Raw genomic sequence first — 15194 nt, 5'->3', positions numbered from 1 at the left:
ATGTACGAAATAAAACGTTAATTTGTTGATTATCTGGTGAAGTGGTTTTGTTATTCATCAATTTGATTTTATTTGAATAAAGCATTAAAATTCTCGGTTGAAATACAGGGATCTTAAGGGAAAAGACAATGGACGAGTTAGCGGCAATGATGCGCTAGTACCCAAAGTCAGTCAGAACCTGCTTGTGATAGAATATCACATTCTGTGGGTAATCAACAAACAATTTTAGGTTATTTAATTTTGTATTTCTCTGATTCCAGGTTCACAATCAACTAACTCAAATATTTTATCTTTTACAATATTAAACAGTTGTTCTAAAAGAGAAAAATAAAAAAACTATCTAATTTTCCAAATATGATGCAATTTTGCACAAAATGTGTTTAATTTTGATTTAAAACATTTTATTTTTAAATTTTATTGAATTTTAATGATTCATACATTTTCCATAACTTAAATCTTAAAATCAAAATTATTATTCATGTAACAATATTAAAGATTAGTTACATGCTAAATTCTTGCACATTCCCTTTTAGCTAGCACTCAAAGTCTGAGACTCCTAAATATTAAATATTTGATCCATTGTCCCCATCCTTACTCCCTGCGTGTTTATTCAATTACAGTGTAATTTATAGTCCAATTTGAAATGGGTTTACAGTATTTTTAACCTATTTGTACAAAACCTTGTTTTATAGTTTATATATTTTTAGTATGGCTATTGCCAGCAGATTTGAACTCTATGATCCTTCTATCTTGTTGTATGTGCATTTTTTTGGTAATGGTAATAGAATAATAATATTATAGAATAGTTGTAATCTTTTAAACCTTAAAATATTGCATACAAATCGAGTATAAATTTGAAATATTAAAATATATGGTTTTAATATTTGATTTCTGAAAATCACATTTTTTAAATGATCTTTAATCATGTAGAGGTGATTACATGTTTAAACATTTATGAACCCTTTCGAAACAAGTTAAAAAAGAACTATTTTCATACTCACTGATAACTCTCGCATTAAATATTCTAAACGCCTTTTACTTTGACACATTTGAGCCTTCTGTAATTTTTTTGTACCTTCAAGAAAATCTCACACACACAAACATACAAACACACACATCATATACATATAAGTTACAATGCTTAACGACGTGACTTATGAGCAAAATACTACCAGTAGTTTTTTAACCCTTCAACGTTACAAATTTTTACTTTAGCAGAAGTGGTATGTCAATTTTTTTCCTGGAAATATCTGCAAATATAGGTAAGTTAGTCTTACGAAGGGTTAAAAAGTTTTGTATGTTGTTGGAATACATATTAAAAAGGTCCTATAAAAATGACTTACTAAAAATAGACAATGAAATTGAATATTTATGCTGAATTCAATAAAAAAAAGGATGGAAAAGAAAGTGTATCATAATTAAGCTTTTTATAAAAGTACATATAAATAGTATAAAGTATAAAAAGTTTAATATAAAGTAATAAGGTTTTTTTTTATCTAAAGCTTAAGGTTTAAATAACTACTAAACTGATTGAGTTCTCCTTTATAGGGAAGCTTCACATAGGTCATGGAATGGTTTTAGGCTATATTAATTGATTTAATCCTTGGAATGGTTTCAGGCTATTATTCTGTACCCTGTATACCCCCTTGAATTCAACACCCCTAGAAACTAGGGGTGTAGTCGCTAATTATCTTTAATCTAAGAAAATAATGTTGACTTTTTCAAAGAAATTTGTAACTGACCCTCTATTGGTTATTTATGCTTATGGTGTCATAGGGGGAGTACAAATTATTCCTATCTAATCAGCATATCGGTACTTCTCCGCAATAAACACAAACATATTCAAATATTCAAGATCTCAGCTCATGATTACCCCCACCCCTACGGGGCTGCCAAGGGTCGGTGGGGTCTTGAAATTTTGTCAAGATATTGTCATGTTTCTTTTAAAGTTATGACCTGTTTGCATGGGGAATAGAGCTCCTGTAGACTGCTAATAGGCGGTTTTTTTAGTCTATGTATTTTAAGTTATGACCTGTTTGCATGGGGAATAGAGCTCCTGTAGACTGCTAATAGGCGTTTTTTTTAGACTATGTATTCAAAGTTATGACCTGTTTGCATGGGGAATAGAGCTCCTGTAGATTGCTAATAGGCGGTTTTTTTAGTCTATGTATTTAAAGTTATGACCTGTTTGCATGGGAAATAGAGCTTCTGTAGACTGATAATAGGCGGGTTTTTTAGTCTATGTATCTAAAGTTATGACCTGTTTGCATGGGGAATTAATAAAGCTTCTGTAGACTGCTAATAGGCGGTTTTTTAGTCTATGTATTTAAAGTTATGACCTGTTTGCTAGAGGAATAGAGCTTCTGTAGATTGATAATAGACTATTTTTAAAAGCAAAGCTTTTATATAATTAGGATCGGTCCGTTCGTACATCCGAGACGGATAACTTTTTTCGTTAATTTAGGCATGTTAGAATTGTCGTATCGATTTAAAACTTTACATAGTGATTCCTGTAGTACGATTTAGAAAGGGTAGCAACTCTAAAATCATTACCAGAATGCCCGTACGTCCATGTTGATTTTTTACTTTTTTAACAACAAATTTTCTATTTGATCTAATTATCCGAATGTTCTGATTTTTGGTACACCGATTCCTGGGACAACAAGATACAATATTATAAGCAAAGCAACTCTATAATCAAGTCATAAAAATGCAAGTATGTTCATAAACATTATCCTGTATCAAGATTGCTTCCGTTTCAGAGCTTCGCTTTTAATAAACTGCTAGACTGTTTTAGGGAGGTCTTTGAAGTGTCTTGAACAAAAGAAAAGAAATTAAAAAACTGGATAAAAAAATTCTAATATGACGTCATTCGGGATACTTCGGTCAAAAGTTTTTAATTTATCCCTTTTTATAGGCATTTTAAAGAGCTTGCTGTTTTAGACTGTTAGTAGAATTGGGATGTGGCGACACCAATCTCTAGAATTTTTAGTTTAACGAATTTGAGACTAGGGTGGAAATCACTTGTAGTAGATGAAAAATCAGTTAGTTTATTATACAAAGGGTGTCGGAAAATTATTCTAGTTACTAACATACTTTTATTTATATCCTTATTGTTGCGCTACTATACACTATAAGTAAGAAATGTTTTAAGTTCTCTTTAAGCAAAAGGATTAATATAATATTATTATTAGGCGTTGCGCCTTAATAAGTAATTTGAATGTTTAAAAAACAGTATCGTAGTTATGTGCTTTTTAATTTCTATATTGAGATTTTTGGGGAATAGTCCCTTTCGTAACATCGCCCCATAAGAGGCGGTTCGTCGTATTTTTAAAATGGCTTTTTATAGGTTATTTTAGGTTAGGTTAGGTTATATTGGGTTAGGTGATTTCCCCACAGGGTTAGGTAATTGGCCCCGCAGGGTTAGAGCCCCCTGCAGGGGCTAGAAATAAGAGAAAAGCTACTGTGAAAAATACGAAGAATCGCCCCATTAAGGTGCGATGTTACTACGAGGGACTATACCCGATTTTTGTAATCATTGACTCTCGATAATAGGGTCATGTCCGTAAACATCTCTTTCATAATATGTCGACGATAACTACATTGTTTGCTAATGGATGTTAAAAATTTTAAGATTATTACTTTTACATTTTATTTCCTTTATTGATTTTTTGTCATTTAAATTGAAGAAAAATACGGTTTTTAAAATGTTTGACTAATAATATTATAAGAAATACAATTGAGATATCAAAATATTCTAAACAAATCCTTAAATATTTACATTGTTTTTAATAGAATTTGAAAAATATTTTGATTTTCTAAATATGAAAATTAATTTATAAAGTCATTAAGTCTGTGTCAATTAATGGTATTCTTTTGTCCTAATCTTGTAGCAAACATCTCTATTGATTTGTGTGTGTGCGTGTGTGTGTGTGCTGTGCATATTTTATAATTGTTTTGCCAAGATGGATGGCATTCTAAAGATTCGATTGCTTATTTCAATGTATGTTTATTAAAGTAGATTTATTTAAAGTCTTTTTTTGTGACTTTTAAAATTATGAACATCTTATCTTAAGATACTAAAAGGTTACTTTGGTTATGTGACAATAACTGTTTTTTTTGATTATGAATTTGTTATTACTTTAAAAGTTTTGTTGTAGTTAAATACAAAATATAGAAAAACCTACTTTATTTTACTACGAAGACCTAAAAATTCTCCGTTTTTAAAGGAGTTTATTTCAGTATTTTTGTAGAACAGTGTACATTTTTAAGTTCATGGTGCGTTTTTAAATTAAAAACTTTGTTTAAAAAACTTTGATTGTTCTCAGTAAGCGCACTAAGCGCACTGTTAAGATGGACACTTGGCTTTTCTCTCTTTATCAATAGTTGACAAATTTATACATTCCTTCAAGTTGGGTGGCGAGCCCACCCTTACAACCATTTAGCAATAAGAAAATGGGGGAGGGGGAGGGTGGATTGCGAGTTATATTAGTCAAAGGATTATCGTTACAACTTTATTTATTGGCTTTAATTGTTATATATTTTAGGATATTTTCTGGGGGTATTTTGAACCCGTCAGGTTTATAAAGTGATCAAAATCTTAAGAATAATAAAGATAAAGGAACAATTAGGCAAAATAAAGAAGAAATTTATCGGTCTTTTTAAAGAAATAATTAAGACGATTATTACTTAAGAAAGTTTCATTATTATATAGATTTAAGATAATGATAATAAAAAGATTTAAACAGGAGTTTTGAGTTTTAAAATGTACTAAACTTTAAATTAAAGTTTTAATATTTTTTGTATTTTGCTTCCTTCCCGTTAAAAAAAAACCATAATCTGTCATTGATCGTTTTTAAAGTGTTAATATTAACCACAAAATTAGTAAAACATTACCACAACATTTAGAATACTAGCCACGTATATTTCCTTTATTTACTTCGTATTAACCATTACTGGGTTTGATAAATAAAAAAATCAACAAGGTAGATCATATCCAAATATAATTGAAATAAATTAGAAAAACAGATAGTAAAAATGAGAAAGAGAGAGAAAGATAAATTGAGAGAGTGTAAAAGATATAGAAAATTAATAAATAAACTTTAGTAAAAAAGAATTTTGAAATAGTAAAATGGTAATAATAAAAGAACAAAATAAAATAAAAAATGGATTATAAAAATAAGATGAGATAGAATAGGAAACAAGAAAAAAAAAGAAAAATAAAATAAAGGAAAAGAGAAAAACGAAATACAAGGGTGTGTGTGTGGTCAAGCTAGAGATTTAAGCAGAGATACAAATATACTCAATATTTACAATACACAATCTTAACAAATAATTCAGTCCAAGCGCCGCCCCAGGGGGCTCAAAAATCAGTTGGACCCCCCTTTGCAACCCCCCACCTCAGCCATACAATTGTATAATTGCTCCTCCCCCATTTTGCATCCACCTTTGCACCTAAGTTTTTTAAAGGCAGGCAGATGTTTTGCCTAACAAGAAAGTATTCAACCATAAAGCGAATTACATAAATGTTTTAAAAAGTAAACAGGGTTATTTCGAGCTTGAGAAATCATTGATAAAGTCAATTTTAACAGACATTTAATAAGGCTATGAGTAATAAAATCAAGTATATTTGAGTAAAATTTAAAGAATTATTTTTAACATGTAACTCAATGTACAGAAATGCTTCGCTTTGGAAAAAAAGATTTAAATCTATGAATAAAACAATTGTTAAGTCACCATTGTTATAATTAGATATATAATTAATTGATCAATAGTCATCTGCCTAATTTAATTTCATGTTTGAAGTTAAAGGGAGTGTGAACGTAAAAATTTCTCATCTGATTATTAAATCTTAACATTTTCTAAGCATATTTCACTACACTGATCAACCAAAAACGTCCTATTAACAAAAATATCTAGGAATAATGCCTTGATTTTATGGTATTTTGGGAAGGAAAAAGGAAAAAACAGGGAAAATCTAAACGTTTTTGTTTCTATAATGTTTGTAGGGATATTTAACTTGTCATATATAGTTCAAACAATTAACTTACTGTTAATGATTTATTTTATGATATAAAATTGCCAATTAGTTTTTTTATAACGTAAGTAATTAGGTAATAAAGACCTATTTTAAATTCGTATCATTGACAAAAAAATACCTCACTGTCTACAAAGGGTTGAATCTCATATGTTATTTAAAATGATAATATCCTTTTTTATTGTGTTGGACAATAAATAACCCACTTTCGAGAATTAGTTTACACTTTTATCAGACTGTTTATAAAGAAATATTGCGTCTTTATTCTTTAAAAATTTTTAATTAAAGGTTGGCGAGAGATGGGCCATCTAAAGTTAATTGGATACTAATAAAAAACCAGTTTCTAGCTTTGTTATTGTATTTGGTTTTCCATAAAAATTATTGCTTATTTTATCAATTTCTAAGTAACTATACATTGGCAGGGACAAGGGAAGTTCTTTCTGACCAATAATTCTATTAAAATTATGTAACTTTATCACGAAACCTATATGAGTATCTAATATTATGAATGGTTCAACTCTTATAAAAATCGGCTAGTAGTAAACTACTTTAGAGTATAAATTCGCTAAACCTCATCAAAAAAAGTGTACACTATTAAATTTGAAAACAGCTGAATATTAATCAAAACAAACAATCCATTGAACATAGTGATTTTATAAATTTTCACTTTATGGTCTAATTAAACGATAAAATTATTTTTTTCTTCCATAATTATTTATCAAAACAATGCCCAATAGATCGTGTTATATTTTTGTGTGAATATATATTCATAAAAAATCCAACAAAGATTTCGGAACATGGCCTGTTATTCGTTAAATTTTTGAATACACGTTTATATCATAGGTGATAATTTAATGCATTGCAAACAAATTGATAATATTTCAGCTTTATCAAGTAAAGTGATTTTTAATTATACTATTTATGTAATAATTTCAGAAACGTTTGGTAAAATGTAATCAGTTTCAGAGATTGCAAGAAACAATGCCTTGCTGGTAACTATTATAATTAACATTTATCAACCAGAGGCGTGCTGAAGGGGGTGTTTTATTTCAAATGGATAGGAATAAAATTGACTTATTTTAGTAGTGAAGCCACCATCCAATTCTTAAGAGGCGATTCTCCGTATTTTCAAAATGACTTTAAATAGGCTATGTTATATTGGGTTAGGTGATAGCCCCTCAGGGTTAGGCAATTGGCCCTGCAGAAATAGGAGAAAAGCCACTTTGAAAATAATAAGAATCGCCCCTTAAGGGGTGTTACCACGAAAGAGACCATACCCGAATATCCTTGATCTTCAAACAAATATTAAATATTTGATATTAAATACAATCCGTGGGACTGCCTTTTTAAAAGCAAAGCTTTTCTATAATTAGGGTCGGTCCGTCCGTCCGTGCTTACATCAAAGTTAACTCTTTACGTTAATTTAAACAGGTTAGAATTGTCCTATCGATTCCAAACTTTGCTTGATGATTCCTGTAGTAAATAGGTACAATTTAGAAAGCGTAGCAACTCTATAATCAATACGAGAATGTCCGTTCATCCATTTTAAACATGTTGATTTTTAACTTTTTTGACAACAAATTTTTGTATGTTAAAATTATCCGATTCTTCTGATTGTTTGAAAACTGATTCCTATTCCAACAAGGTACAATGTTATAAGCGAAGCATCTCCATAAATAAGTCCCAAAAATGTAAGTAGGTCCTTAAACAGTATCATCTATTAATGCAGTTTTGCAACAAATTTACTTACAATATTGTTTGTGCTGATGCATTTAATATTCTGCTAATTCAGTTCTAACAATCTACAAGTGTTAATGTTCGTTTGTCCTTCCATTTCATAGCTTCGCTTTTATGGATGTTGTCATCCTTGTTTATGTTTGAATTTTTTCTCATAATATTTCTTTGTTAAGGATGGACCTTGAAAAATAGAAGAGATTTACAAAAGGAAGTTATACCTGAGGCTATTGATAATGACGAGATGGATCAATTGGGTTAGGTAAGATTAATACGTTTTTGTTTTGCTTTAATTCCTTCCCTCCACTTAAACTATTTTGATACTTATGTCTACTAATGTTCTTTATCTCAACATATTTATTATAAATTCTGTGGAAGACACCCTTTTTTATTAAGACTATTGCTATAAATCATTAAAATCTTTATGTTTTATCTACAAGTTAGAGAATCTTATAGACAATGGTTAGACAAACAAATATGATTATAGCAGTTCTGCTAAAATATCATGCATACAATCTTATTTGTGTAAGAAGAAATAATTTAGATATTTGTTCTAGGAGAATTAGTAGAAGACAGCTAAGCACAGCCAATGAAGATATACGAAAATGTAAGAAGAACAAAAGAAATATTTGAAAACTTTCATGGGCCAAATTTAAAGCGGGAAGGGGTAGTTAAAGGGTTAGTGGGAAAAATTATGGTGGAAAATCCTTCCTAAGTATAACAATAAAAAAGTACTTAAAGTAGTAAGACTCAACACGTTTACAAGGTCCTTTAGAAATAGGAAGGGGGGGGGGGGGGTTAATGCAACTATCTCGTAATCAATGATTAAATGGCACTTAGAATCCAAATTTCATTACGAAACTTATTAATACTTGGTATGTATATTGGTTACAGCTTAACCGTTTAGCTGTTTTTTTGCTATTTTTACGGCAAATCTGTCATAAATTACGTAGGAATCAACAGCAAATAGTACCAGCAAATACTGGCCAGAACCGTTTTGGAGAGGAAAAGAGGATTATGTGGAGATAGGTTTCGTGATGGATTTGCCCTGAAAATAGCCAAAAAATGGCTAGTTGCTACTTTTCCAACTTTTTGTTCAATTTAGGGAAAATAGACCTATCAAGGATTACTTATGCCAAGTTTCGTAACGAAATCTGGATTCTAAGTGCCATTTAATCATTGATTACGAGATGGTTGCATTACCCCCCCCCCTCCTTTTTTAAAATTGTAAGCTCTGATTAAAACCTTTCTTAAATTTGACCTCATAGATGCTATAAAATCAATTTCCTTTAAGCTTTTAAATGATCAAACAAATTAAGGTTAAGAAGAATCAATAGCAATATAAAATTATCCAAATAGATATCTTTGAGATCATTTAAACAGATTGGTACAAATATCATTGAAATAAAATGTCTTCTTAGTGGCCAAAAAATTAGCCAGTTGTACTTGAATTAAAGGCTTTGATTTAACATTTGTAATAGCTGTAGCCTGTAGATAGCTAGTTTAGAATATTACAGTTCTACACAATAGTATGACTTACTTGCATTTTAGGATTACAACTGAAAAAATGGTTCGGGTGGGTTTCTAAGAAAGGGTGTTTTAAGCTAGACAGGAAAACAATTAGATTATTTTACTGCATTGATATTTGTTATAAAGGTCAGCAATTACATAAAATAAAAAAATAAGCTATTTCATGAATATATTTTACTAAAATTTGTAATCATTTATAATTTATTGTTACCTATGTATTGTTATAATTTTTAATTGTTTTGTTAAGTTTCTTAATTGATATGTAAATATATCATTAATTTAAAAACATTTTTATATATTATTGTTTAATTCAAAATAAAAGGTTAGTTAGTTTTGTCTAAGTCTGTATTATATTTTTTAATAGCCTCGATCTAGGGGCTTTTTATTCAAATAGGCAGAAGGTGACTACAAAAATAATTTTAAATCATTTCAAGACCTAAATATCAAATTAGAATGGACTGAAACCATTACTAGACCTATTTTAAGATTCTCTCAAAGAGAGAACGTAATCGGTTCAGTAGTTATTGTGATCTTAAGCTTCAGACAACAAATCCTTAATACAGTATATAGGACTAGTGGCTAGGGGACTCTATCTCCGAAGGGGTAAGGAGGTGGAAGACAAATAGCCTAAAACTATCCCGAGATCTATGTGAGGCTTTACTGTAAAGGAGGACCATATCGGTTCAGTGGTTAGCAAGATCCTTCTCTACTGACAAAAAAATTATAACTGGTAGGAGGGGGAAAAGTCGACCTCATCCCATTTCAAATTTGAGTTTGAAAAGAGTTTAAAAAATATTTTTTGGGGGAGGGGGGTAAAGACACCCTCTCCAAAAATAGTTTAAAACCTTCCCAGGACCTATAAGAAGCTTCACAGTAACAGAGAACAATATCGGTTTAGCAGTTAGCGAGATCCCTCAGGACAGACAAAAAACGCTTACTACTTTATATAATAGGATGACGATGATATCTTTTCAAAGATAAAGTTTTTTGCATGCCCATTTTCCTTTAGTTTGTCTGTGTTTACTTACATACATTAAGATTTATCATCTATAATACAAGATTTAAAATATTTTTGTGCAAGCAAAGAAAAGAAAATTTGATGCGCTTTGTTAAATATGTAGTTTATAATCTGGCCGCTAGGTGTCTCAAACAAAAAATATAATATGGGTCAAAGATAGATAAAGTACATAATTAATAATCATTGAACATACATGTGTTTTGAAAATTGTTTATGATACAATTTTAAGAAAAAAAGTAAGAACAAGAAAAAAATTTAACTAGTCAACTGTATACTTGTTAAATGAAATAAATCGTTCTCTATTTTCAGAATTTTGATTAGATAGGCTTATAGTAATATTGTGGTCAACAAACCTGACAAAATCAAGGTAGTATTGCATCATAAATTGATCTTTGACGATTATACTGAAGCTAAAAGTTGCTCTAGCTGCAAACTGGAATAATTCAGATTATGGTGAAATATTGCCTTTTACTATTGTTTGCCAGAATAGCCTTCCCTTGTCCCTGATACATTGGTTTAAAACAAGGATTATGTTAAAAGTCAGCTTAACCGTTAGGAAAATCAAGAACTTTGTGAAAAAGTTTAATTTTAGCTATAATGGGAGAAAAAAGCAATTTAATGCACATTTTATATAATACGGAAAATTTCTTCCTTTCCCTGTACCTTATAAAAATCGTCGGAAAAAGCCGTTTTTTAAGCAAACAAAAGCGCTTTTTGCTCTATCTGTGAGATATTATGAATGAGATAATGTTAAGATTTGATAATAAGATGAGAAAAATTTACGTTCACAGTCCCTTTAAGTAAAACAAATAGATAAACAAATGTTAATTTGTTGGTTTAATTTTATATCTTATATTTCAATTTTTGAAGATAAGAAACAATTTTAATATGCATCTAACTTGTATAAAGAGTTTGTACGTTATTTTTTCTATGAAAATATCTGCTAGCAAAGGTGTCATTAGTAAATATACTAAATATGCCATATACTAAAACTAAACTGAAAATTTAGTAACCATTGGAACGTTTACGATATCTTACTAAACACACAAGCACAAATGCATCGTACTACTTTCAAGCATAGGAAATCATATTTTTATGTGATACATACCTTTCTAATTCACTTTTAATTCTATCGTGTGTTTATTTCTCAAAAAAAAACTCAAAACATTCGAAGATTTTTATTTACAGATTATTTTTGATTTTGCGTGAGGGTCATTTTGTTAATATTCATGACAAGTAGTAAACACGTAGCAGGTTGCTACCATCATATTTTCTAGAAGCAAAGCTATTCTACAAATCTTATGAGCCAGTCCTTAATTTCCGTCATTAGGGTAGTTGTAAAAATATAGGCATCAGTAAAACCAAAAAATTTTTTTTGGTGTATATTAACTAAAAAACACAGATATTTGAATTTTAAAAAGCTGGCTTAAACTAATCTATTATAAAAAGAAGTAAAGATGTTTTGTCTGAAGCTCAAGATCTCAATAACTACTGACTCGATTAAATTCTGTGTTTTAGGTAGGTTTCACACAGGTCCTAGGATGGTTTTAGGTTATTTTATTTACAGATATAAGTATTTTCTAGCCCCTCGTTGTCCCTAGATACTAGGAGAGCAGGCTCTAGTATTACAAAAAGAGGCTTAATCTTTAAATAAAAAGCTTTACCATCATTGGACTATAGCATCCTTGTTAAAGTTGTGACATTGATATCCATCTACATGTGTCAAGCACAAATCAATAACTTAAATTATCATAAACATAATCAAATAATAATAATAACATTTTATAAATTAAAAAAATTGCCAAAAGAAGGGATACTTAGAGATCTTAAAGTTTATAAAAACAAGACCCGTTCTAATGATAAAAAGTATTGGTTTAAAAGTTTGATCACCACTAGTTTTATAACAACAAAAAGTTGAAATGATTAGTTTTTTCTACGTTTATGTATACGAAAAGTTGTTTTAAAAGGTAATAAATGTAAAACAAGGATGACAGCAAACATATGTAGAAGCAAAGCTCACCAAATTGTCAGACTTTCAAACATTAGCATATCCTTATACTAAAGTAACAGGATGTCTGTGTGTCTGTGTGTCTGTCTGTGTGTACCGAAGGATCTCGCTAACCGCTAAACCGATCGGATTCTCCTTAACAGGGTAGATTCTCATATGTCCTGGGAAGGTTTTTAACTATTTTGGGGGAGGGTACTACCACCCTCCCAAGAAAAATGACAAAAAATTGAAATTTTAAAAAAAATTATGGGAGACTTCAACGTCAAATAAAGAGGTATCGTACGTAAAAATTATCGTAGAAACTTTAACAAACAAAAACATTTAAAGTGCCACTAGAGGCCTCTAGGGGCGTAGCCGCTAGTGTATAGTAAAGAAGCAACGTCTACTTTTTATTTTAATTTTAACATTAAACAAAAAAAAGAATATATTACTTTTATAGTCAATCGTCTTTTGAAGCAACATTTCAATGATCAAAATATTAATTCTCAAATATACAGTAAGACATAGCTATCCGTTCTGTAGCATTTTTGATGAACAGACGTACGGACATCCCAAAGTAATATAATAAAGCTTTGATTTTTAAAATAAATTATTCTAAATTTAAATAGAAGCTAACAAGTGTCCTGTCCTATTAAATTTTGGCCCCCATTCTCCAAAAAAATGAAAACTAGGTTCTTTTGTCATTTGACGAATAAACGAGTTTTTGGGCTGAAGTTTAATCCTTTTAAATAGATTTAATTTCAGACAAGGTTCTTTTTAAATTTACATGTTTATTTTCTTCACGGGAATAAAATATGTCTTTGGGAAGTTTTTGTCCAATCTGAGAATTTTAGTCAATTGTATTCGACGATTTTTTTTCGTTCATGTTTTTGATAAAAGATGCACTTTAAAATTTGTTAAGATGAAGGAAGTAATAGTTATCTATCGCATCTTACATGGGCAGCTTTCCGCGGATATTAAAATGAAAAAATATAAGATTAAAACCAGTCCTGATATATCGAAGGCCTCGGCAAGATAAATTAGTTTTAGTTTTATGATTTTCATTTCAATTTTCGTGCAAAATTGTCTGTAATACGAAGTTATACATGATTTTTCAGTATTGCTTACAACCGGTTTGGAGGTATAGTAAAAAAAATTATATGACATTTCTTTCAATCTTCAAGGAAACAACAATTATGGTTTAGCTTCAATGCAAAAAACAATATTGCTCTTTAGAACTTGACAAGGTGTGATTGTTAAAATCAACTGATTTAAAATTTTAGTTTAGTAGTAAACTTGGGAGGAGAATAACACATTTATACATTTATGGAGACTACCCTAGTAAAATTTCAATTCTTTAGAAAGTCGGTTTAAATCTAGAGAAGCTTTTCTATAAGCAGGTTGCGTCTATACGTCCATAAAGGATGGCTCTTGTCGTGAGGGAAAACAGCAACTCTATAACAAGAAAATTTATTCTTTATTTTTCAGACCTGTAAATTGTTAAGCTTTTTCGACTTCCGACTTTTCCAAAATAAAATTATCCTGATACCTAATTATAAACCTGTTAATTCCTGGAACGATTAGGAGTGAAGTTTTTAAATCTAAAATATGCATTTGATTTATTGTTGAATAATTGAGCATGACTTTTATGGATGTTGTCCTCCATGATTTACTACATTTACATACAAAATTGAATAAGAAGAAAAATGATGTCTAAAAAGTGTTGGGTCTCAGTATTAAGTTAGTATTTATTTACTTTACATGTCAGGTACAAATTATTCTCGATAACTTTTACATTGAAAATGTTTTTATTTAAAGAAGGGTTTTTTTGACTTAAGAACATAATGAGTTTTAGAGTCTTATTGGCCAGAAGTATCTTCACTGGGGATTTTTTATACATACTTGATTTAAATAGAAGCGCATCCAATAATATTTCCCTCATTAAATCCAATTATCCAACTAGAGGCTGCTCCCCTGGCATCTAGGGCTCTTATTTTCGAAGGGATATGGAAGGGCAGAAAGAAGCCTTAATTCATATTAAGACTTATTATAAAAGTAGAATAGCCTAAAACCATACCGGGACCTATTATAAGCTTCACCGTAAAGGAGAACTATATCAGTTCAGCGGATAGAGAGATTCTTCGACACAGACAAAAAAAAACCTTACTACTTTTTATGATAACATATTAATTGGTCAAAAGAATCGTCAAGAAAGAATCAGACGTTTATCTTTAGTAGAACGTTAGAAATCAACAATTCCTGCGAAATGTTACAGATTATAATGGTTATTAATTACTTTTGCTTATACAACTTTATTACCATGTAATTTTTATAAAATTACTGAATAAGAAAGACCTCTGTATAAAAATAGGCTATCAAGATTAAATGGTCTTTATATTTTCTTTGACTATTAACTTTAGTGGCCCGGCCTGGGACTAAATAACATCTCCATTTAGCTAGGATAAATATAGATGAACAAGGAGGAGAGTTTCAAAAGAAATAGGGTAAAATTAGTTTTACTTACATGTAAAAAGGAAGGATTTTTGTGCGTCTTTCTAAATGCCTAAATGCTAGTCTACGCCAAAAGATCTCATGAACTATTATGGTTCTCCTTTGCAAGGAATCTTCCCGAAATTGTTTCCAAGATTATTTAGCCACTACAAACAACCCCTCCCTTATCTATTTTAATATATATTTTGTAACAGAAGCTTTATGAGAAACGTAAAAAGAAGCAATAAGATATTTGTGATTAAATGAGGGAATCAATAAGTTATAAAGGTGCTATGCATCTAAAAAATAGTTGTGTCAATAGAAGATGCCACCCACAAACTTTCTCATGGCGCTCGTAATCATCACAAAAGAAAGAAAAAACATTAAATAAGATATTA

General features: G+C 29.9%; 1 long non-coding RNA gene across 1 annotated transcript; it reads left to right on the top strand.

Annotated features, from left to right (window-relative positions):
• The first annotated feature begins 6679 nt into the window (after positions 1–6679).
• Positions 6680–8466, top strand: LOC145322971 (uncharacterized). Its single transcript, XR_013880853.1, has 3 exons — positions 6680–7029; positions 7948–8033; positions 8329–8466. It is a non-coding gene; the product is annotated as an uncharacterized LOC145322971 (long non-coding RNA).
• The last annotated feature ends 6728 nt before the right edge of the window (positions 8467–15194 follow it).

Source organism: Acartia tonsa, chromosome 1 (genome assembly GCF_053477335.1).
Source record: "Acartia tonsa isolate MP-2025a chromosome 1, ASM5347733v1, whole genome shotgun sequence".
Lineage (NCBI taxonomy): Eukaryota > Metazoa > Arthropoda > Copepoda > Calanoida > Acartiidae > Acartia > Acartia tonsa.
The sequence above is the reverse complement of the archived record's forward strand: the minus strand, read 5'-3'. Positions and strand labels throughout refer to the sequence as shown.